This window comes from Cupressus sempervirens, chromosome 1 (assembly GCF_028749045.1).
Source record: "Cupressus sempervirens isolate cs-2001-9-10 chromosome 1, ASM2874904v1, whole genome shotgun sequence".
NCBI lineage: Eukaryota > Viridiplantae > Streptophyta > Pinopsida > Cupressales > Cupressaceae > Cupressus > Cupressus sempervirens.
Window position 1 is genome coordinate 80,697,827 of NC_143118.1, and position 23,587 is coordinate 80,721,413.

Sequence of the window (23,587 nt, forward strand, 5' to 3'; positions counted from 1 at the left end):
ACAAAAATAACTCCTAGATCCCTTAGATGTCAGTTTAAAATAAACTCTAAAAACTGAATATTGTTGATGCTTGGCAAACACACATAAAATGTTGTAACTTGGTAAATATTGAATATGCTTAGTAAGTACTTAACATGCAAATATTAGGATGTCATCTATGATTACCATTACTTTAACTTAGTTTCAAACACATAAAAGAAAATAGCATGTACACATTTGACACCAGGATTTGACATGGAAACCCAGTTTCAGAAAAACCACTAGTTGTAACTAGTTATTGTTTTCACTCTTTTGAAGTGAGTCATGTTAGGAGCCAACCTTGCTAAAGGTTACAAAACACACTATTAGGTGTGACCTTGTTAAAGGATTTAATCACTCTATTAGGAGTGCCCTTGTTAGAGGTCTTTAGACAATTTGATAGAATTTCCATCTTGTTAGAGGTTTTACAAATAGCTTTTAAGCTAACTCTATTAAGAGAATTAGATCACCGCTATAATGGTTAGAGAGTAACAATGAGATTACTTGATTTTTGATGCAATTGAATTGTTGATTATAGACCTCAATTTTGGCTTTTACTTTATCCTTCTTGATTGAATATATATTTTCAGCTCCACAAGGATATTATGCTTATCCTTTTGATTTTCTTCCTTACTACATCATTAGATCTTCAAAATCTTGCATGCATTCACACTCTTACACACTTTCAAATTCTCAACTTGACCTTATATCTTTCACATTGTCAAGTCAGCTAGAATACAACTTAGAATAATTAATATTCATCTTCTCAATTGGCTAGAACTAATAGATAAATCAATTAAACTCAATATGCTAAAACAAGAAAATCCTTCGTTAGCCGACCCTACTCGGTAGACACTAACATAGAAAATATTTTCTTGTGTTAACCAAGTGAACTCAGTTAACACTACATATTTGCAAAAATCCTTTGGTAATTGAGTGAGCTTAGTTAACACTGGTCCATCTAACATTTCCTTCATTAACTGAGTGAGCTCGGTTAACACTCATCTTATATAAAATTTCCTTTAGCACCCAAGTGAACTTGGTGGACACTACCTTCTAAACTAAGCAAACATAGGAATGCTTGGTAGACGTAAAAAATTATCTTCACTACCTGAGTGTTCTCGGCATGCATTAACTAATACTGATATGCATTTCTGTAACATCAAAGATAATACACAATTAATCAGTTGTATCCAATAGATATCATGAACATATGCATTAGTTCTAACATTCATTTCACCATGTAAGAAACTTAAGAACCACTACAATCATGAGATATGAATTGCATCTGATTTCACCTTTTAAGAAAACATAAAATTGTTGTTTAAATGAAGATTCATATTTTTAGTATTGAAGCCTCATTCAAGTATTCCATTTTTTCCTTTTTGGTGTTCCATTTGCTCAACCACTATTTTTTTTGTTTCATCCAAGTTTTTTTCCTATGATCAAGACTATAGTGTTGGTTATGCATATTTTCAACCTTATTTAAATAGCTTATTAGTCAAGTTATTACTGACACCTCCAACAAATAAGTTCTCACTTCCACTAATAGGATTTTATATGGTATTGACATTTTAACTTTGAGATTGATTGTGATTAGGTGCTTCTAAATCCTCTCTAACTATCTCTATCCACATTATGATATGTTGCCTCCCCAAACATCACAACCATAAAGAACAACTAGCATGACTAAAAAACCTAAAAGGGTTTCTTGGTTTTCTAGTCACATTTTTTTTCATTTTGCACCTATTTTGGAATAGAGAAGATGTTTCCCACCCTCTTGTACAATATATAAGATATTTTCCACCCTCTTGTATAATTCTCCCAATGAGCTTATAATGGAAGTGAATATGTTAATATTTGTATTCATTCACCCTTTTAAGTGGGTTGCTTTCAAAAAGGAGGGTAATTTGAATTTTTTTTTCTATAAAGAGAAAATCATGACCTATATCCCTACCTCTTGACAAAAGTACTATAAATCCCTTAAATGATCTCTTGTAATCCATGAGGCATTTTTAATATTAAGATTAGATCATCAGCATTTAAAAGTAGCTTTGCCACATATTGCATCAGTTGGACCCTTTCCCCATCCATTTTGTTTAACCAAGTTCCTAATTTATCAATTTACAACCCAAATAGTGAAAGGGATAAAGGGCATCCCTACTTGACACCAATACCACTACCTAAATATTTGGGCATTCCTTCACTAGTACTGATTTTGGTTCTAACTCTCACATATAGTCTATAAACTACCACCCTATACATGTTTAGGATACTAGTTCTTCCATTTTGTTCCATAGTTTGTCTCTAGGCACTATATCAAAGAATTTCTAAACTCCACAAAACAAAAAAATATGTCTTCCCCCTAATTGTCCCTTAACCAAATCATAAATCAATTTTTTGTTTTTGTTTTTATGGATTGAAATGATTTTATATTTTTCTTCTTGTAACATTGAAAGTAAGGAAATTACTTATTTATAACTATAATACATGAATATAATATTGGGACACAATGGTGATGAGCAGGAAGCTATAGGAAGCTACTGTGCTAGTAATTTTGAAGAAGAAATTAGGGCCAATTTGTGAAACAAAACAAAAAATACTAGCACTTCCAAAAATTGAGTATACATGTACACAAGGAAAGCCAAACAAGTACCATAATAAATTAATCATACCAAGCTCCTAAAATAAATGATCACAACTATAATGTGTGCATACTCTACACTGAATACAAACTTTCCCTATCAAATGACCCCAACTCATAACAAACAAAGAGTAATGGAAAGGCTCAATGAAAGTTGTTGTTATTATAATATGGGTGCATTTGAGTGAGGTGACCAAATTTTTATTTCAAAACCATACATGTAGATCTAAGCATTAAGTACAATATGTCCAATATTTTTGTAGATATACACATTAGTTACACCAAAAAAAAATTCAAAACTATATGTGCAGATATAAACATTAAGTACAACATGTCCAATATTTTTGTAGATATATTTTCTTGTAAAGAAAGACCGCGCCTGGCAATATGAACCTAGAACAAAATAATGAGACAATGGCTACATTGTGGCCTCAATTTCAAAGAAGAGATAATAAATGTAATTGTCCTTGCAAAAAGTGTAAGGGCTTAAAGAATCAAAGAATTTTAATCACAACAACCCAGAGTCATTGTAGGAAACATGGTCACATTGAAGGGGGCCACAATTTTCATTGATTATTGGATGTGGATTTCCTACTAGAGGAACATGGAGGTGTGAATATCCAAGTTGAAGATAACACTTCCATGGAAGAAGATGATAATGTGCCAAAGGACATGATTGAAGAAGATGGTATTGGTGTAGGTGATGAAGATGCTCATGATGATGGTACTAGTACATTTGATAATGATGATAAAAATGGTCTTGATATACCTATACTTTAGAAGGCACATAGGCCCCTATACAAAGTCTCCCAAACAACTCTTCTCTTTACTATAGTGTTGTTGGTGAACTTGAAGGTTATGAATGGTTTATCCAATATAGCAATGTCACGTGTTCTAAGGTATACCATTTTTGTCATCTTTAATGTTAACATACCATTACTATTCATTATATTAACAATTCATATTTGTTATTGTAGGTTAATAGGTGAGTTTTTATTACCACCATTAAACATTTTGCCTCATTCATATTGTGAATTAGCTACCATTATGAATCAAATTGGAATAAAGTATTAGACAATACATGCATGTCCCAATGATCACATTCTATATCATAACCAACATGAATATGTAACATAATTCCCTAATTGTCATATTAGTAGATATTAGTCAGATCAAATAGCAAAATAGGTTTCTCACAAGGTTCTTCAGTGCATTCTCATTATTCCATGTCTTCAATGATTATTCAGGTGCACTAGCTTGGTACAATTTATAGAGTACCATGCACACAATAGAAGTCAAGATGAAAGTATGTGAATACCTATGCATGGTTATGCATTTAAAGAAATGGAAGAATCATGGTCACACTTTAAAGAAGAACCTCATAATCTCAAGCTTTCATTGGTAGTGGACAATATCAATCCATTTGGAGATATTCGATTTGTTTACTTAGTGTGGCCTATTTTTTTAATTAACAATAATATTCCTCCTTGGATGTCCATAAAGAGGGAGCACATAATGTTGTTAATGATTGTGCCAAGTATTTTTTCATTTAATAGTCATCTAAATTAATTTATAAATATTGCATGAAAATATTCATAACAATTATATAATTTTTTTGTTCATTCAATTACTAGTTAAGTACCAAGTTAAAGATATGAAAGTGTATATTGAGCCCTAATTGATTATTTGTTAAAGTTATGAAATGGTGGCACTATGTATGACATCTCTAGACCAATAGGACAAAGACAATTTCAATTCCATGCAATGCTTGATGGACAATACATGATGCCCCTGGGCTAACTCACATTTGTAGTATTTTATATTATTAAGGTCACATATTTTTGGTCTATTATATTGCTTACACATTATTGCTGTATACTTAAGTTGTTTGTGATAATTTTACATGATCCAATTATACATCATCTTTTAGGTCTTCAGAAAAAGGGTAAATTTGCATGTCCAATTTGTGGTCTGAAGATGAAATCTCATCATTCAAGAAGTTTAGGAAAGTAGGTGTTCAATGAGTTTAGGCACTTTCTACACAATAATCATAAGTATCGAATTATTGGAAAACATCTTTTTAATGGGAAAGAAGAGACTATTGGAAATATTCAAGACTATGCTAAGTTATTGAGAGGGGAGGGGTGAATCAGTAACTTCTAAAACTTCTACCAAATTTCAATTCTTAATCCAATAAACCAATTAGCATTTAATTCATCACATCTAATCTAATTGCATGCATGAGAAATTAAAAACATGAAACCACCCACAACACTTGAATCACTTGGTTACCATGAAGTAGCTCGATTAACACTGGCTTTGCATCACATGAACTCTGAACTCAATAACCACTGATAAACTTGGTATACACTGAAATGCTTGGTTTGAACTGTTGGACTTCACACTAACTAAATCTGCTTGGTAACCACTAGAATTATTTCAAAAGACTCGATAACAACTGTAAAGATTAGTGGCTACTAAATTACATGGAAAATACTTTAAATTGTTCAATAAGCTTGATAGCTATACATATCCTGAATAAGTGTGTATCACTAATAACAACTTGATTGATATGTCAACAATCTCCCCCTTTGGCATTAGTGACAAAAACACTTATTAGCCCAAAACTGAATACCTTGTATTCATCATCATGTGATACTAGCTTGGTCTATTTCTAAGATTTTTTAAAATTGATCTTTGTAAGTATATACAGAGTATTTCTTCACCATAGCATATTTCTCCCCCATACTATGTGTTCCACTATGTACATATAATAACATATCTCCCCCTATAACTTTTCTCCCATATCTCATGTCCCCCTTTTTTACAGTAATGCCAAAGATTTATTCTAACATATTTACATGGAGACACCAAAATGAGATAAGAATTCAAAGTGTACCTTGAGGGTAATTGCCAAGGTTTTATCCTAGTTTTCTTGCAATACCTTCCATGTATGAATGGCAATTTGTACTTCTACTAATAATTCAATCATGTGGTCAGCAAAAGAGAAGTTGTTATCATGAATTAGAGTCTTTGAATATACAAATTTTTTTTGCATAGAATCCATGACTGGGAGGATCATATTTTGTATATCAACCAATGTTGAACAGATCCTTGCTTCTTCTCTTAACAATTCAACTTCCATGTCTATCAAAAATTTGATCTTCTTGAAATGTGCAAAGCTTGAACTAGGGTCACGTTGTAGCTACTAAGCAGTTTCTATAAGATCAGTATCAATTTTGTACAATTTGTCCTTAACTTCCTTAGTATACTTAGTGACATCACATAGCTTCACAAAAAGTGATGACTCATTTGAATAAGATGCGTCAAGATTGACCAAAATTGTTGAAATCTCAACTTGATGAATGGCTATTTGTTGAGCAATGTGCTCAAGCACTTTATTATTGAATTTCTTTTTAGCCTTTTCAACCATCTTTTCTTGACCTTCAATGTCCTCATTAAACTTTGGACTACCTCTCCAAGCTGAAACAAAATAGGTTGAGAAGAATCAACCTCAATTCTACTAGCCTCAAAAAAAATATTCTTGGCATCATCTAAAATAATATACTCTCTATTTCTCTCTTCTCTCAATCTTTGTTGTTTAGCCTTTTTTTGGAGGAGTTCACCAAAAAAGTGCATTTGGTTTGTAGAAAGATTGAAGATATCCCATTTGGGAATTTCTATTTCCTCATCCAAATCTATATCTTCCTCTATCTCCTTTCCTTTCATAAATTTTGTACTCAATTGAGCCTTAGGCTCAACTGTCCTTGTACTTATTTCTTTAGTGCCTAGAATGGAAATAATAGTGGACATACTTGGGCTTGTAGTAAAAACTGATATAGTACTAACTGATGGAATACTTATAGAAATGCTTGAAGAATCCAAAATTGATGGAGTCAAAACTATAGAATTCAAAACTAAAGTGGAAAAAATTGGAGAGCTTACCATGGATGCACTCAAAACTGAAGAAGTCAAATTGGAGGAGTGAAGACTAAAGAACTCAACTTAGTGGATGAAGAGTGAGTCTGCAGCTCGATTGGTGAAGTGAAAGTCACTTTTGTCAATGATTTGCTGAACTGAGTTGGGGAAAAGAGTGATTGGACATTTGATGTATCTATAGTAGTCACAACCAAACTTGATGAAGCTATCTCCATACTTGATGTAGTCAAAGGTTCACTCAAGGAGTGAGGAAGTGAGGCAATTATTGCAGTAGCTATATTGATTGGTTTAGTCTCCTCATCATCTTGTTTAGCTTCCTCAGTAGCTTCTTTACCCTGATCCTCTTCATCTTCCTCATTATCAAAATGAGTCACTTCTTCAACATTTTCTTCCTCATCTTTCTCCTTATCTTCTTCTTCATCAACATTCTTTAATTCAATTAGATATTCAATTGGTTTATGAAGATGATAAACAATTTTCCAAGTGTTTGTAGCATTCTTAACAGCATGCTCTACATCAACTAAACAAGTATTAAACCTTAGAGTTAGTTTTTCTTCATTTTTCTTTAAAGACAATTAACCTCGGTATCTGATATGCTCAGTAGTAACTACCTCAGGGTTTGTGCATAAATGTCTTTGACTATTTGCATAGAAAAATCCCATCTTGGCTTCATTTTCTCTAGAAATTCATTAGAATTTTGAGAAGCAATCTAGTTTGGTGAGTACTTCCATTTACCCATATTGCTCAACACTAGTTCTTCAACTTGCTTCTGCTTTGCCTTTGTCCTGGTATCATATTTTATAGATTTAAATTTTTTTATTCTAGCTCCTTCTTTGAATTGGTTTAGCTTTTCTTGGAAGGTGGGTGGAGGTCTGTTGAGTACAATGTCACTTCCTTTCTTCCAAGACCTCCTTGTGAAGACTATAATGGATGATTTTGTAGGCTTGGTGATTATCACCTTTCCCTTTTTCTTCAAAGCTTCTTCTTCTTTTTTGATTCTTCTTCATCCTCTACCTATTCCTCATCTTCACCTCTACCCTTAGTTAACAAGAGAGGTACACTAGATTTTAGTTTGGCTATCCTCCTCTTCCCCTTGTTAACCGCGTGTGGGAGCTTTACTTCTAGCTCTATTCTTGCCTTAGCCTCTTCATAAGTACCAAAATAAGAGGCCTTGGGATCAATAGGTTCATTGACAAGGGCTTCAATGATATCCTTGGTCTCATCAATGTTCACCTCATACCAAGAGGCTTGACCCATACAATTCTAGGCTTGACTACTTGGACATATACCTTATCACAGTCCACCATGAAGCACACATCATCCTTGTAGTCCTCAACTAACTTCTTAGGTATCCTAAACCTATTTTTCATTTTATCTTTCAACACATCAAAGTAGTTTTCCATGATGCTACCATAGTTCTCTCCCATTTCTACAATATATTCATTTATTTGGTACAGTACAGGCACATCTTTTCTCTAGACTACAGTGCCTTTGGAAGGAAAGAATGCCTGGACATAAAAGAATAAATAGGTTAATAGAGAACTAAATTTGCATGGATTATTCTTGGAAGTTATAATACTTTCCATATTCTTATTGAATTGTCTCAATAATAACTTAGCAAGGTCATAAGATAAGTTGTTCTTCACCACTTTATATGCCAAATCCATAGCTTCACATGATACACTGTTAAGATGACATGAACTGTATATCTTATGAGCTATAACATGAATTCCAAACTTCAACTTTCCATCTATGAAACTACTTATTTTCATACCTTTTCCATCCCACTTAGCTAGGGTTTTCTTCTCCAACTCTGCTCAACCTATGGTTTTAGTTGTTTTAGCTTTGGTAAGCATGGGAGGCCAATGATTCGATGAATCATTTTCTTGGTTATCAATATTAGTTGTTCTAACCATAGTTTTCCATTATTCACCCAACTAAGGATATACCTAATCCATTTTATTTGAAACTCTTGAGGCTTATGAGGAATGCAAGTTAATCCTTTTGCCTCCAAATGTTGATGCTCAGTTTTCAGGGTTCCATCAACACATAACTACCTAGTGCATCATCCATCTCCAGAGTAGCAATTTCTTGAATTGCACATTTAAAATGAGTTTGAATGTCATTAACAAGAAGAAACTTAGGAGGGATTTGAGATTGAGCTCCACTTGGGTCTAAGGTTTCAACAATCATAGACACGAGCTTGAAATATGATGCTTTCCATTCAACACCTCGAACTAGCATATTAGATCCTTTCTTCTTTTTAGGGATTGGGAAAGTTACTCCTTAGCTTTCTTCAGTTGGGCAATGGTCATTTCTAGATCCAACTTTTCATTGTCAATAGCTTTGTCATGTCATAATATCTCCATATCCTTGATCTTTTCTCAAGCTATTAAACTTTCTCCAGAGAACCACAAAGCTCTGATAGCAATTGTTGGAAATATTCAAGAATATGCTAAGTTACTAAGAGGGGAGGGGTGAATCAGTAACTTCTAAAACTTCTACCAAATTTCAATTCTTAATCCAATTAACCAATTAGCATTTAATTCATCACATTTGATCTAATTGCATGCATGAGAAATTGAAAACATGAAACCATCCACAACACTTGAATCACTTGGTTACCATGAAGTAGCTCAGTTAACACTAGCTTTGCATCACTTGAACTAAAAACTTGGTAGATACTACAATGCTTGGTAAACATAGGCTTCGCAACACATGAACTGCAAACTCGATAACCACTAATAAACTTGGTATACACTGAAATTCTTGGTTTGAACTGTTGGACTTCACACTAACTAAATCTTCTCGATAACTGCTAGAATTAGTCCAAAAGACTCGATAGCAACTGTAAAGCTCAATGGCTACTAAATTATATGGAAAATACTTTAAACTATTCAATGAGCTTGGTAGCTGTATAGGTTCTAAATAAGTGTGTGTCACAAATAACAAACTTGACTGATATGTCAATAGAGACAACATCAAGGCCATAAAGAATGACACCTCATTTATGAAAGTTCGAATATGATCGACTAAATTGTCGAGGTAATGTCCAATTTGTATTCTAAAGTTTAAAATTTATATTTTGATATTGTCTTATATTTAGTAATGATGTAATTGATGCTCATGAAGGCCGTCAAGGAATCAATGACCAACTTCCTAGAGGAATAAAAAATTATCTTACTCAATTTAGTAGGTTACCATAATACAAGGATCTCCCAATCATGCATTTGTTGATGCTATGCATATTGGAAATAATGTAATAGAGATACTATGGAAAATATTGGATGGAAGGCATAACGGAGAAAAAATTACCAAAATTTGTACTGATATTGATGAATGCAGTCATGCACTAAAAGATTTCATTGAATCAAATAGCAATGGAGACCGGATAAATATGAGTGCCCTTCCTTGGTTATTAATGAAGCAAGAAGTGATTCATTAGAATAAGTCATTAAAAAAAAAATTCCATAAGATTTGCTACAAATATAAGCACTCTTGTATCAAAGAAAGGTGATTTTGGGTTAGGGTTGAAAACACATGATTGACATACCTTCATCAAGGTAAGTCATGTTCTTTATTTACAATATATTTGTAAAATTGATTGTACTACCGATGGCATTATTTAATAATATACTAAAATGATCATTTTTTAATGATTGTAGTACATCCTACCTCTATCCCTCCTACACTAGTTTGACAATAGTATTAAATAAGTTATATATGATCCTAGAAAATACATGAAGTTAGAAGTATTTTTTATTAGATTGGTTGCACATATATGATATTTATGACTTGATTTACTTTTTATGTAATCTATTGCATGATCTTATCAAAAAAATTGTTTATATGTTCTTATGCATTGAATCTCTTTTAAGTGGTTATCATCCAAAGAAATTGTTAAACAAGATATAAAATATTGGAAGAGAAAGATTCCACCTCTTATGTGTGAAATGTAAAAGTGTCTACATTTAACCTTTTTCAATGCTCAAGAACACTACCTCATACATCAAGTTGAGGAGATCAAATTGTGTGGACCTATACAAACTAGGTCAATGTGGATGGTTGAGAGGCACTTGAAATTTATGAAGGGATTGTTTCAACAAATATCACATCCTAAGGGTTCTATGGTAGATGGATATATGGTATACTAGACATGGTGTACATTAGTGAATATCTTCCAAAGTTTATAGCAAATATCCATGTAGATCACATTTGGGATCCCAACTCTATTAACAAAGTTGAAGGGGAGTACCTAATGGGGAAAGGTAGATTGAGGAAAGTGAGAGGTAATTATAAGTTGTTTTTTTTAGTTAATTAATTCTTATCCATTATCAATATAAGGTGTTTCTAACTAGTCTAGTTGTTTTCTTTATAATTGGTCATGAGTGGGATGTACTACATTTTTATATTACAAATAATCTTGATTGGATGATGATATGGATTCAATAGTCTCAAGAAAATGGTCACTCATTAACATGGGATGGTGTTGCATCATTGGTTAAAGAAGATCATCATAATGGAGATCCCAATGCTATGCCAATGGTACTTGATCTAGCATATGGCTTAATAGATAGAAAAGTATGCAAAGGATTACTAATCATGAGCCATAAGTTTAATATCAACTCACATATTGATGCAAATAATCTTGACATCTTTGAATAATTGTTGATTAAACAACACAAACCTATGTACTACCATGGCTATAAATTTCACATTAAAAAGTCAATAAAAATGAAGAAATCTTGTGATTTTAGGATAAGTATAGTCTTCATGGTGAAAAATATTTTATCTAGAAATGACATAGATCCTCAACAATCTAAAAATTGATAATATAACATTTTGGATGATATACTTGAGTGCAACTTTAATTCATTCAAATTAGTTCTATTTTTCATCAAATGGTATAGGCTACAATTGAATTTAAATGATCTTGATAGGTCTGTTATTGAATATGATAATGGATTTATAATAATACAAGGTAATTTGAGCTAGTTGGAGATAAGTGCTATGTTCTTCCAAGCCAATGTGAGCAAGTGTTTTAATTTGGTGTTCTACACAAATTAGGTTGGTCATTTGGCAGTTAGACATGATCCAAGGGGAAGGCTAGTAAAGTATAATGTGATAGAACAAGAAGATACTAAAGAATTAGAAGATGAAGTAAATGATGATCATGAATGATTGTTACACAATGATGAGAAAGAAAAAGATGATGATGATTTTAGTGATGCTAATGATAATGATGATGATGATGATGATGATCATGATCATGCTGATGAATATGGTGATGATTATGGATGATGGTCATGATAATGGTGATGAAGATGATGATGATGGTGATGAAGATTGTGGTGGTGGCAATGATGATCAAGTGACAAGTATGATGATGGTGATGATGATGACATGGATGAAGATGATGATTAATGACATGATAAATGAAATGTTTGTCGAGGTATAATCAATGTCAAGTATGATGGCTCATGATTTTTATTTATAGAAATTTGTTTGATTTTGATAAATTCGTCATGTAATTTTTGTCTTCTAAGTAATTTGTAGTTTATAGAGCATTGTAAGTAGATAATTTTACATTCATTACAATATGTGCGAATTTGATAAGTGAGATAACCAACTTTTTCTTTCAAAACCATATGTGTAGATATAAACATTAAGTACATGTCCAATATTTTTTTAGATATACATATTAATTAGACCAAATTATTGGCTAACTTAAGATAAATGATTTACATATGCAAGCTATTTAATGTCTTTGACTAAGATCTTGTACAGTCACATGGATCGATAGGTATATGTCAATAGACCCTATAGATACAATTTTCTATTTACATATCTTCTCTTTACCATCAACATCAACTTTTTTCCTAGTGTGTCTCTCATTTTATGAATTGCAAGTATCACCGAATAGGTATTTGTTTGATCTATCTTCGTTGAGTGAGGAAAATGTAGGAATAGAAGACAAAAGTGAGACATCTAGTAGGTCTAAAATAGGGAGATCAACTAGAGGTCAAAAGATTAGAAGAAAATTCAACAAATGAATGCAATTTTTCTTGCTGGGGGGGTGGTCATGTTCTTATGATAATGAGAGTGAAGGTGATAGGAAGGTTCCCTCAAGGTACACACACCTTCAGAAAGAATGGGTACCCAAGGAACTACCTCCAGTTAACATTGATTTTTTCTATTAATGAAAGGGTATATCACATAGCTTGATCTTCATTACATGGTTTGGGCCTATTCTTCATGGATGACACAAATGTCTATTATAATAAAGTTGTTGAATTGATGGAGTATGTGGGACCTTGTTACAATTACAAAATTTGGATATGGATTGTGCAATAAAAAAAAAGTATGCATAGGTATGCATTGTCACCAAATTATATGCAATACAAAGAAAATGATCAAAGTAAAATGTTTGCTATGTATATTGATGGAAAGTCAAAAGAAATAGAGAATATTGTAGGATTTATAAATAGTTCTCAACCCGTGTCAACTAATAAGTTGGCGAATTGTATATTTGAGGCACACGAGGGAAATCATGTTTTTTTATGTGTGATAAAATTATTAAGTGCAAGGGAAGAGCTTCTAATAGATTACAATTTGAATCATGTAAATGTGAAAAAATCCCTATCATGGGTTTGGTAAGTATAACATTTAAACCAATTGCCTCCAATATACAATCTACCTTATTATTATTATTTTTTTGGTAAGTCTATTTCTTTCATTTTACTGCTGATTGCTAAGAATTACTAATATTTTTCATAGGGAGACATGGATAGACCATCTCCCATAGGCGGGGATGCACCATCTCACACACCTTCTTCAGTGAAGGTAAACCTTAATTATTGTAATTGTTCAAATTATATAGAAACAAATTTCATATTATTATGTTCTTTTTTTTTTTTTAAGGCAAAAGTGGCAAGCCACTATAATATTATTATGCTCTTTTCTTTATGGTTTTGGAGTTATTTTGATTGAATTTTACTGATATTAAATTTTACTGGAATTTGAGCAAGGTGACAAAATTTTTCTTTCAAAAACATATGTGCAAATATAAACATTAAGTACAACATGTCCAATATTTTTGTAGATATACTCATTAATTACACCAAATTTTTCTTTCAAAAGCATTGTGCAAATATAAACATTAAGTTCATGTACAATATTTTTGTAGATATACAAATTAATTACACCAAATTTTTCTTTCAAAACCATATGTGTAGATATAAACATTAAGTACAACATGTCCAATATTTTTATAAACATTGACATTAGTTACACCAAATCTTTCTTTGAAAACCATATGTGCAGATATAAAAATTAAGTACAACATGTCAAATACTTTTATTTTCCTACTGATTGCTAATAATTACTAATCTTTTTCATAGGGTGACATGGATAGACCACAACCCACAGCTGGGGATGCACCATCTCACACACCTTCTTCAACAAAGGTAAACCTTAATTATTGTAATTGTTCAAATTATATAGAAACAAATTTCATATTATTATGTTCTTTTTTTTTATGGCTTTGGATTTTTTGATTAAGAAAAATAGGTTTTACAGGGATCCTAAAACCCAAAATTTTTTACAACATATCAAATATAGAAATATGCAGAAAAGTCCAACATCAGTGGAATTGCTTAACAAAAGCCAACCCTAAACAACAGGCCCATGGCTAAGAAACAAAAAACCAACTAAACTAGAACAAGAAAAAACCAACTACACAAGGAAAGAATGAGACAACAAAAAAGCACTAACTATCAATTCTCTTTGTCAAGAACCTGCAGGGTCTCTATAGCTTCATTGGTCTTCCTGTTGTCTGCATCCTCCTAGTCCTACTTTTGAGCCTCCACCTGGTCCCTAGTTTCTTTCAGATCATCCTCTGCCTACCTAGTTTCTAGGTTGGTCTTCTTCATCGTATCCCTACCAAATCTAGCTAATTAGTGACTCACCCAAACTATTAATGTTCTCATTCAAAGCATTCAAAGTGGCAATCACCTAATTTTCCAGGTTTTGATGAAAGAACTCCATCCTTTGGACTCTTTGTTTGACCTTGGTGATTCTTTCCTCCTGGCTTGCCCTATGTTCCTGGACATTGAAGAGTTGTTGGCTTCCATCCTGGCTTTTTTCCTCTTCATTGTGCCCTTGATTGCAACTAATATTTTGGTTTCCTTCCTGGCTTCTTTTCCCCTTTAAGTTCTTCAATTTCATGAAATAACCATTTGATAGACCGAAAGTTGTCTATCATGTTGTTCTTTGCATTGTTCAATAGGTTAAGCCCAGTTTCCCTCACATTATCAAATATCACAACCAAACTAGGATCAATGAGATCATCATAGTGGGTTTTTCCATCAATGTCCTCCATCACTTGAATATTCAACAGCTCCTTGACAATCCCTAGTTTGGCTTTATTTGAGTCAAAATTCCTCCAAGACCTCCTCCTATTTTTTTTATCACCTCCCCACTCTCTTTTCCCAAATATAAGCAAGAAGTGGGGCCAGGGCCTAGAATCACGAGAATCTAGTCTTTGGTTTCAAGAGCCTCATCTGCTTTCTTTTTCTTAGGATTCTCTGACACATCTGTTGAATCCTCCTCCTCCTTTTCACTTTCCCTCCCCTTCTTCTCCTCCTTATCATCCTCCTCCCCCTTTTCCTCTTCCTTTAAGTTAGTATCCTCGTCATCATCATAATCCTCCTCCTCCTCCTCCTGAGGCTCAGGCTTAGGGGGGATGGGGGGTAACTCTCTAGGGCTCTTTCTACAGGGAATACGGGCAAAGGGTTTCCTTTCTTCCTTGGGTTTAGAGGAAACAATGTCCTCCTCTTTTGATTTTATGCTCTGTACGTCCTCAGAGTTCGAGCTCCCCATTTCCTTAGAAGCACATCTAGTATCACCAAGGGATTTTCCCATGGTCCAAGAGGAGTAATCTCTCATGGATAGCTGGGTTAGTAGTTGGTTTCCTCTTGAAACCCTCGATTCCCTTGCTCATGGAGGTGAAGAGATAAAAAGGAAAAGAAATTTTAATACCACGCCTAAAGTGATTAAGAAAGACAAAATGATGCATTCTTATCCTATCAAATCTGGGGTCTAAGGGATTATATTCAATGATAATCTTTTGAACATACCTCCATAGCTTTTTGATTGATTCCATCTCATAATATGTCTCCACCTTAATGAGCTTATTCAGCTCCTTTTCATCCTTCACAAAGACTTTGATAGTATTTGTTGACATTTTCTTATCTCTAAAAAAATTACTCCCTTCTAGAGGGATTTTTGCAACCCGAGCTATCAATTTTGCATTCACATGGTGGGTGACCCCATCAATTTTGACTCTCCCATTTTTACTTTGGAGTTATTTTGATGGAATTTTACTAATATTAATGTCACAAATGATAGGGAAAAGCTAAAATGATAGTAGATCAAATGCAATCTAAAACAAAAGCATCATTTCTACATGACATCACCCTTAGTGTTGACCTTATGTTCATGGCCCAACAACTCAAACAAAGATGCAGTGATGAAATTGTTAACATTTTCATCAAGGGTGACACAAGTGAGGAGAAAGAGGCATTGAAAGAAGAATTGGTCCATAGAGTCAAATATTTGAAGGTAAGAAATAATTAATCTCAAGCAATAACAGAAGTTCAATAGATGTTTATATTTTATAGTATTTATAGATCATGATCTAAAATATTATGTGTTCTCCTATAGCAATATGTGACACCTGTGACACTATGTGGTGAGCATAGCGAGGGTTGTAGCACACAACCTTTGTGTAAGTAACACTTTATCAATACAATATTACTGAAAATTATAGTATTATTACACCATTGAGTTTATTTAAGGTAATTACTCAGTGTTGAAATAAGACATCTAATGTTGAAAGTGAAACTAGTGCAACATTATTTTTTTTCATCAATTTTATGACACTTAACTTTTATTTTTGAATGCTTCTACCTAGTATCACATTTCATCTTTATCCATTGCAAATGTCTTTGCTAACAATATTATATTCTTCATCTCATGATGAAGTGCAGATAACTCCTTTGATTGTCACTCTGATATTTCTAAGTGCATTGTTGACAAAAAGGAGCATGCAAATATCCTCGTCTATGCCAAGTATAATTGGTAAAACCTTGTTTTTCTATGTTTTGTAATATGATAAGCATGCATTGTTTTTTTTTGTTGGGTGGATTTTATACTCATGTACCCATTTTGTGCACTAGTAGATAAACCTTCAGTTGATAGAGCAACAGAGATCGATACTACTAAAGCTAATCCATTTCTTGGAGTAGGTTGTGTAACTAGTATTGGTTCATTTGTAGGGACATTGTTGCTAAACAAGAAAACCATATTTCCATTAAAATTACAAAATCTTCCAAGTGCTTTAAAATTATTATTATTTAAAGTGTAATTTTAGTTTATTTATACATAACTCATTTTGGACTGATAATCCCAGGATGTTTTTGTAGAAACTAATTTTTTCTTTCATTAGCTTTTTGATATGACATTGAGGTTATTTGGACCCACCATATGTAAAAGGTACATAGTTTAATATCATTGCTTCAATATTGTTCTTTTCTTCCATTTATTGTACTATATTAAAGCTATTGATTGAATACTTTTATTTTTCTTTAAAAGGTGGAATGAACAAGGTCCTAAATTAAAAAATAGCTCATTATATCTTTTGAGAACCTTTTTGGAAAAAATATTTTTGACACTGCTCTACTTCTCAAAAGAGCATCAAGACATATAAAGACTATGAGGGACCAATATAGAAGGGGTCTAAAGGAGAACCCAAAGTATGATCATCCTCCTATGATTCCATCGATGGAGTGGAATGAAATAATAGAAGATGAAAAAGAGAAAAGGCTACGTGATAATAAAGGAAATGAACTAGAATAGGCAAAAGAAGGTATGTCATGATAGTATTAAGTAGAATGTAATCATACACTAATTTGTGATCTTAATAAATATATAATCTAGCATATTTCAAATTGTTCATAGACTACAAGACACATCAGTGGCTACAAAAGTGAGACTAGAAAACATTGGCCAACATAAACTTGGATCTAGTGGCTATATGAATCTTTAGTTTTGACTTGTAAGTAGTAGCAATGGAATTTAATATATATATTTTTTATATAATGTTGCAAAAAAAATTATTTAATCAAAACATACATGCAAAATTGAAAATATTAAGCAAAAAATACATAGCACAAAATTTAATGTAGAGCTCACGGATAAAAATAAAAAAACTTTCCTTGAAGGAAGTCTATAAAGTCATAGCTACACACTTACACTAATAATCTAAAATCCATACCCAAGAATCTGGTGCACCAAATGAGACACAAGTAAATTGGTCAAATGAAAATTAAATCAAATTGAATAGTTTAGAAATTTCCTTTTTGGTGTTAGTTTTGAACATAAATTGATTGCATAACAATGCACATAACATTTCATTGCAACCTTAGCCAATAGTGGCATGTTGTGATGGTTAAGTTGTTGATTTGTTATCCTTTCCATCAAGGTTTGAATCTATTAGGGATGAAGTCCCTCATTTTTGGCCTCACTAGTTCATAGCTCCAGGTCAAAGCATTTACCCCTCTTTAAATTTTTTTTTAAAAAAACATTTCATTGCAACCTTCATATCCTATCACAGAACCTACGCATGATGAAGGCCATGATGTGCATCATAGTGGTGGAGGTATTAATTTGTTATTGGAAATTAATTATGCAATTATGAATATAATTTAACATCTTTAATTGCAATTTGACTTGTAACACTTTTTGAATGTTTTAGAGCATGTTGAACATCATGGTGAAGGAGTGGAGCATGTTCTAAGTGTTTAGCATGTTGACATGATGACAGATTAAAATGTCAATGTACATGATGTGGCATTTTTAGGTAAGAAAAATGTATGTTATGTTGTACTACTTAATTAAATACTTTTAATAGTCAAAAAAAGAAAAAGAGTATGCCAATTTAACCCATTTACTTGTTCTTGCAACATAGCCCTCTTTAGTGCAGCAGCCTCTTGCTCCTCAAAATATGAGGAGCATCATAATTTGACATTACATGTGCCACAAGAGGAGGAGAATGAGGAAGATATTGATGCTCCTATCAAACTTTTTCTTAAGAGAGCTAAGAAAACAAAAAGAAGAAATGTTTTTTTTTAAATGGTCTTTGATAAACATTGTTTGATAAACTTTGTTGGATAATGAAAGAAATTTATTTTAAGTAATTTTCTATGAATGTTGCATATTGATTTTTATTTTTATTTCATGTTAATGAATATTTTTATGTGTTAATGAATTCTTGATTAGTATTGTGTATTAATGAATTGTATATCATATTAATGAATGTTATGTGAATGTATTAATTGAATTTTATAGTTCATAAATGGATGAATGAACAAATGAAGTATGTAATTAGATGATAATGGGTAATTTAGATTGATGTAAGGGGGAGGGAGGTGAGGCCAGATGAGCTTCCACCTTCATATGGTTGGCCTTGTTAGGTAGAGAATATTAAACTATTCTCTAAACCAAGTGAAGCTCAAACTAACATACCAAGGATATCTTTCTATTTTTTCTTAATCTATTTTTTCTTTTTCTTCAAAACTATTACCAAAGTAGCAATTTATTCTTGATCATCTGTAGCTTAGTTACCAAACAATATAATATATTTTGATCCAATATCTCTGCTTCCTTCAACTAATAGTATTTTTTATTCATTAGGTTTTCATCCCTCACCCACATTTTTTCAAACTTGAAAGGACATTGTTTTGGGAGTCAATCGTCAATGATATTTAGTTGAACTGCAAAGTGATTTGAACTAGAATGAGGAAGGATATGGGCTGAGATAGTGTGACACAATTGATGGTTCTAAGTCACTATTAGGGAAAATAATGTAATGTTACTATAACTTGATTCAAAATTTCACACTCCATGCACATGCTATAAACATTAGCTAGTTTAGAATAAGTGCTCATGCCCAAAACTTATAGCAAGTGTGAGTTAGCAAAGACTAACTACTATAAAAATGTCCTTGAGGTTTGATAATATATGTCAATAAATTTGTGGATTTAACTATGTGAATAATTGAAGTATCAAAATTTTGCATCATTTATGTAACAACAAGACTTGCTTTGTTACTTCCTAGTTCTTTTTAGGTGCTTACTAGACCACTTCTATGACCTTGATGGTGATTATTGGCTCACCAACTTAGGATCAATCCAAGATCCTTTTCTTACAATCCTTTAAACTAATAAAGAATCAACTTATATAGGTGTTACCAACCTTTTTTGGTTGTTCATAACCTATTAAATAACTCTCATATAAAATTTTCTCATTGAGCAGCCAAAATTGCAACTTTGCAACTTTTTCAACATTTTAGCATTTTTTGCAAAATCTTGCAATTCTAGTAAGATGGGCTCACCAAAATTGGTCAAGGGAACTAATAGGTTGATTGAGACATTCCTAAATGGTTTTTACCCTTGTTCAAACCATATACCCATTTTGGTGAACCAAACCCTATTTTGCAACTTAGAGCCATAATAGCAACTTAGGAGCAAGATTTAACTTGATAACCTATCTATCCTCACCCAAGGACCTAATATGTCCTATTAATCATCTAATGATGTAGCTAGCATCACTAAAACTTAAAAATGCAATAAAGAAACCCTAGACCCAAACTAGCTTGTCTAGGTGCTCCAACTACTCCTACAACAATCATGTTCTATGATCTGCTATCACATGCATTCAAAGATTCTGGAGTATCTTTGTTCCTCTTTTTATACTTTTATGGCCATATATAGTTTTTTTTCAGTCTCAAATAGCATTTAATTTTTAGAAATGTTTGTTAGGCATAAAATATGTTATATATTGCATATATGCAGTGAAATGTTCTCTCTATTGTGTAGGGTCTAAGTGTTCCTACATTCATTACTATCAACTTTAGTATTACCATCTTTCACTTCTTTACAAATTTTAATCATTGAATATTTATTTTGCAAAGTGCTTTATAGTAAGCTTTCTTCTTTTGGGCATGGGTAAGAAATAAAAATCATTATCTAAATATCATTATATATCTACTTTCAGTTGATTTTAAAGCTTGGATTTGTATAATTTTTCCTATTTGATCAACCAACTTACATTTATTTGTTATGATTGATGCAATATGAATATGGTCTAAATCCTACTTCCATGATTGGATGGTGGACATTGTAATCAGAATAACTTGTGGGTAAGTTTACTTGATGTGTTAAATTTCTCCAAATAGTTAATATGATGGTTTGGTAGTTCCCTAATATGGAAAAAATTGAAATATTTGGCATTAGAATAAATGACCAAACATGATCATGAAACACACACAACATTAAAAAATTCTAGTCACTCTTTATAAATATTTTCCTTTCAATATTAGATTTATATCCATATCTACAACATTGCTAACTCAAAATGCATTTTTTTTTCATTAGGGTTGCAGTTCAAATACTTTGTAGCTATGTAACCCTCCCTCTCTATGCTCTACTTACATAGGTATGCATTAAGACACAAAGAAGCACATTTGATTTGTCAATGGCTTGAGACATTACAATTTTACTCTCCTCCCGTGGCAATGACCCTTATAGGGAATTCTAGGAAATATTGAGGTAGAGTTGTAGGTTTCCAAGGTTAATAATGACTTCAAGAGGTATCGTCCCCTCTAGATTATTGTGAGCTAAGTCAAGGAGCTCCAACTTCTAACATCCCTCCAACCCAACATGTATCTCCCCTGATAACTTCTTATTGCTAAGATAAATGCCCATAGAATATATTTCACTTATTTTGTAAGATTAAATTTTTTTTCATACAACAAAAAATAAGTTTTTTAGACTCAATATTTAAAAATAAATTATTAGATACCCAACTTTCTAAATTGTATTTTGGTGGTTTTCTTGTCTTCTAATTTACCTGCAAAACCAGTAAAGATTGTTAGTGTCTAGTAACGTAGATTTCATTTTTTTAAGGTAAAAACTAGGGCATACTAAAAATAAAAATTTCAAATTGAATTTGAAAATTTTGATGCTCAAGGACACAATTAAATTAGTAAATAGAGAGAAAATAAAACTCAATTTCTAGAATGTTATAATTAGACAACATAATTTGATAGAAAATCTTTTTGGAAATTGAACATGAGTTAGTTTTATGTGAATGATGTCATCCCAATAAAATTTGGGACAAGTGGAACGGAACACAATGCCTTAGGATTTAACTATCTAGTTTTTGTGTCAAACTCTTTGACTCATGTTTGTCTTATATGCATGTGGTCCTTTGCATTTGTTCAATAATCAATTCACTTTTATTGCATATGGATACTATTTTCCCTCCTTTGGAACATTTTTGTGGGCTTGGGGGTGAATTTTTTATTTAGATGATTAGGACAACTAAATTAAATGTCTTAAATACTAGCACATCACATAAAATTATGCCAAATATGGTTTGAGTCAATTCAAGGTGTGAAAGGTATATGGGGCTAAGTGGCTAAAAAATGAAACTAAACTTGAATATTGAATACATAGAATGATTCTACAACTTTGCAATTAGAGATTTGTTCCTCTACTTTTCTAAACTCAAATTAAAAACTTTGGCTCTTGGGCTCATTCACCTTTCCCACCCTTAATCTAACTAAGCACACATTTGGTACAATTTGATACTATTCGCTAGTATTAACAGATTTTGAATGTAAATTGTTCTAATAACTTGAAAATCCACATTGAACATCAAATTCCATTTTAATTTTTTAAATATGAGTATTTCCAAGGCTTTTCCTATTGTTTTTTGGTTGATCTCAAATTTTTGTCCTTCCACTGACAAGTTTTTAAAGGAGTTCTAAGAATATCATTAATCCCCATATTTCTAGATGGAGCAAGGCAAAGTGTGAGATTGAAACTCTATTATGCACAAAGAAGAATCCTTAATTAGAGGGGTCATATTTGAACACAAACTTGTTCCCATCTTTAGTTCATTTTGTGCAGTCATAGGGCTCTAATAGATGCCATATTTGAGACTTCATTTTCATTTTACTTTGCTATAGTGTAAGATCAATGCAAAATTTGAGACATTGTTCTGTCAAAGGTTCTTATAGGGTATAGGCTCAATGCAAATAATTTACATATCTTTCTAATAGAGAGATTGGATTTACAGATTAGACTATATTTTAGAATCTTCTTCATTTTTCACTCAGCAATCATTATGCAGATAACAAGTGAAGTATTGCCCTTGGCTTTTTATTCTATTAATATATAGAGTGAAACAAAGGTCACAACTAAAACATCGTGTTCTCTACTTGAGACAATTTACCAGCATTAGTATGAATAATAAGCCCCCTAAATATAGGTATAGGGTACCTATATATGTTTACCTTCCCTCCAAAAATATTCACATATTATATATTTTAGTTTGATCATTACAAGAAAAAAGGACTACAAAACATTATACATCATATTGGTCATAGGGATATGATATTGTTAGTAACTTTAGCCTTATCTCATTCATGCTCGAATAGGAGATTGAACCATAGTTCTAGTAGTGAATGGATCATCCCAACTAGGAACATTCTTGTCTCTTTCCTCCTAGATCTTTTTGTTCTCTTGAGCGACATCTATCTCATTGTCCTTGGTAAATTTATTCAAAGTGGCTAACTCTTCTTGATTCAACATCTTATTATATTTTTAATTATCATTGCACCTTATCAAACAAGAATAAAGAATCCATCTTTGTGAATATCAAGCACAACAAAAACCTCTGACATTATTCAAAAATGGGTGAGTTGAAAGCTAAGCTCAATAAGACTCCTTTTTATAAGTAGGAGACATTTTCTACATCAATTTAAATTTTGATATTTCTATTAGGATTTAATTGTGTAGTTTTTTATTCAAACTCAATGACTCATGTTTCATGAGCAGTGACTGATATAAATCGATCTCT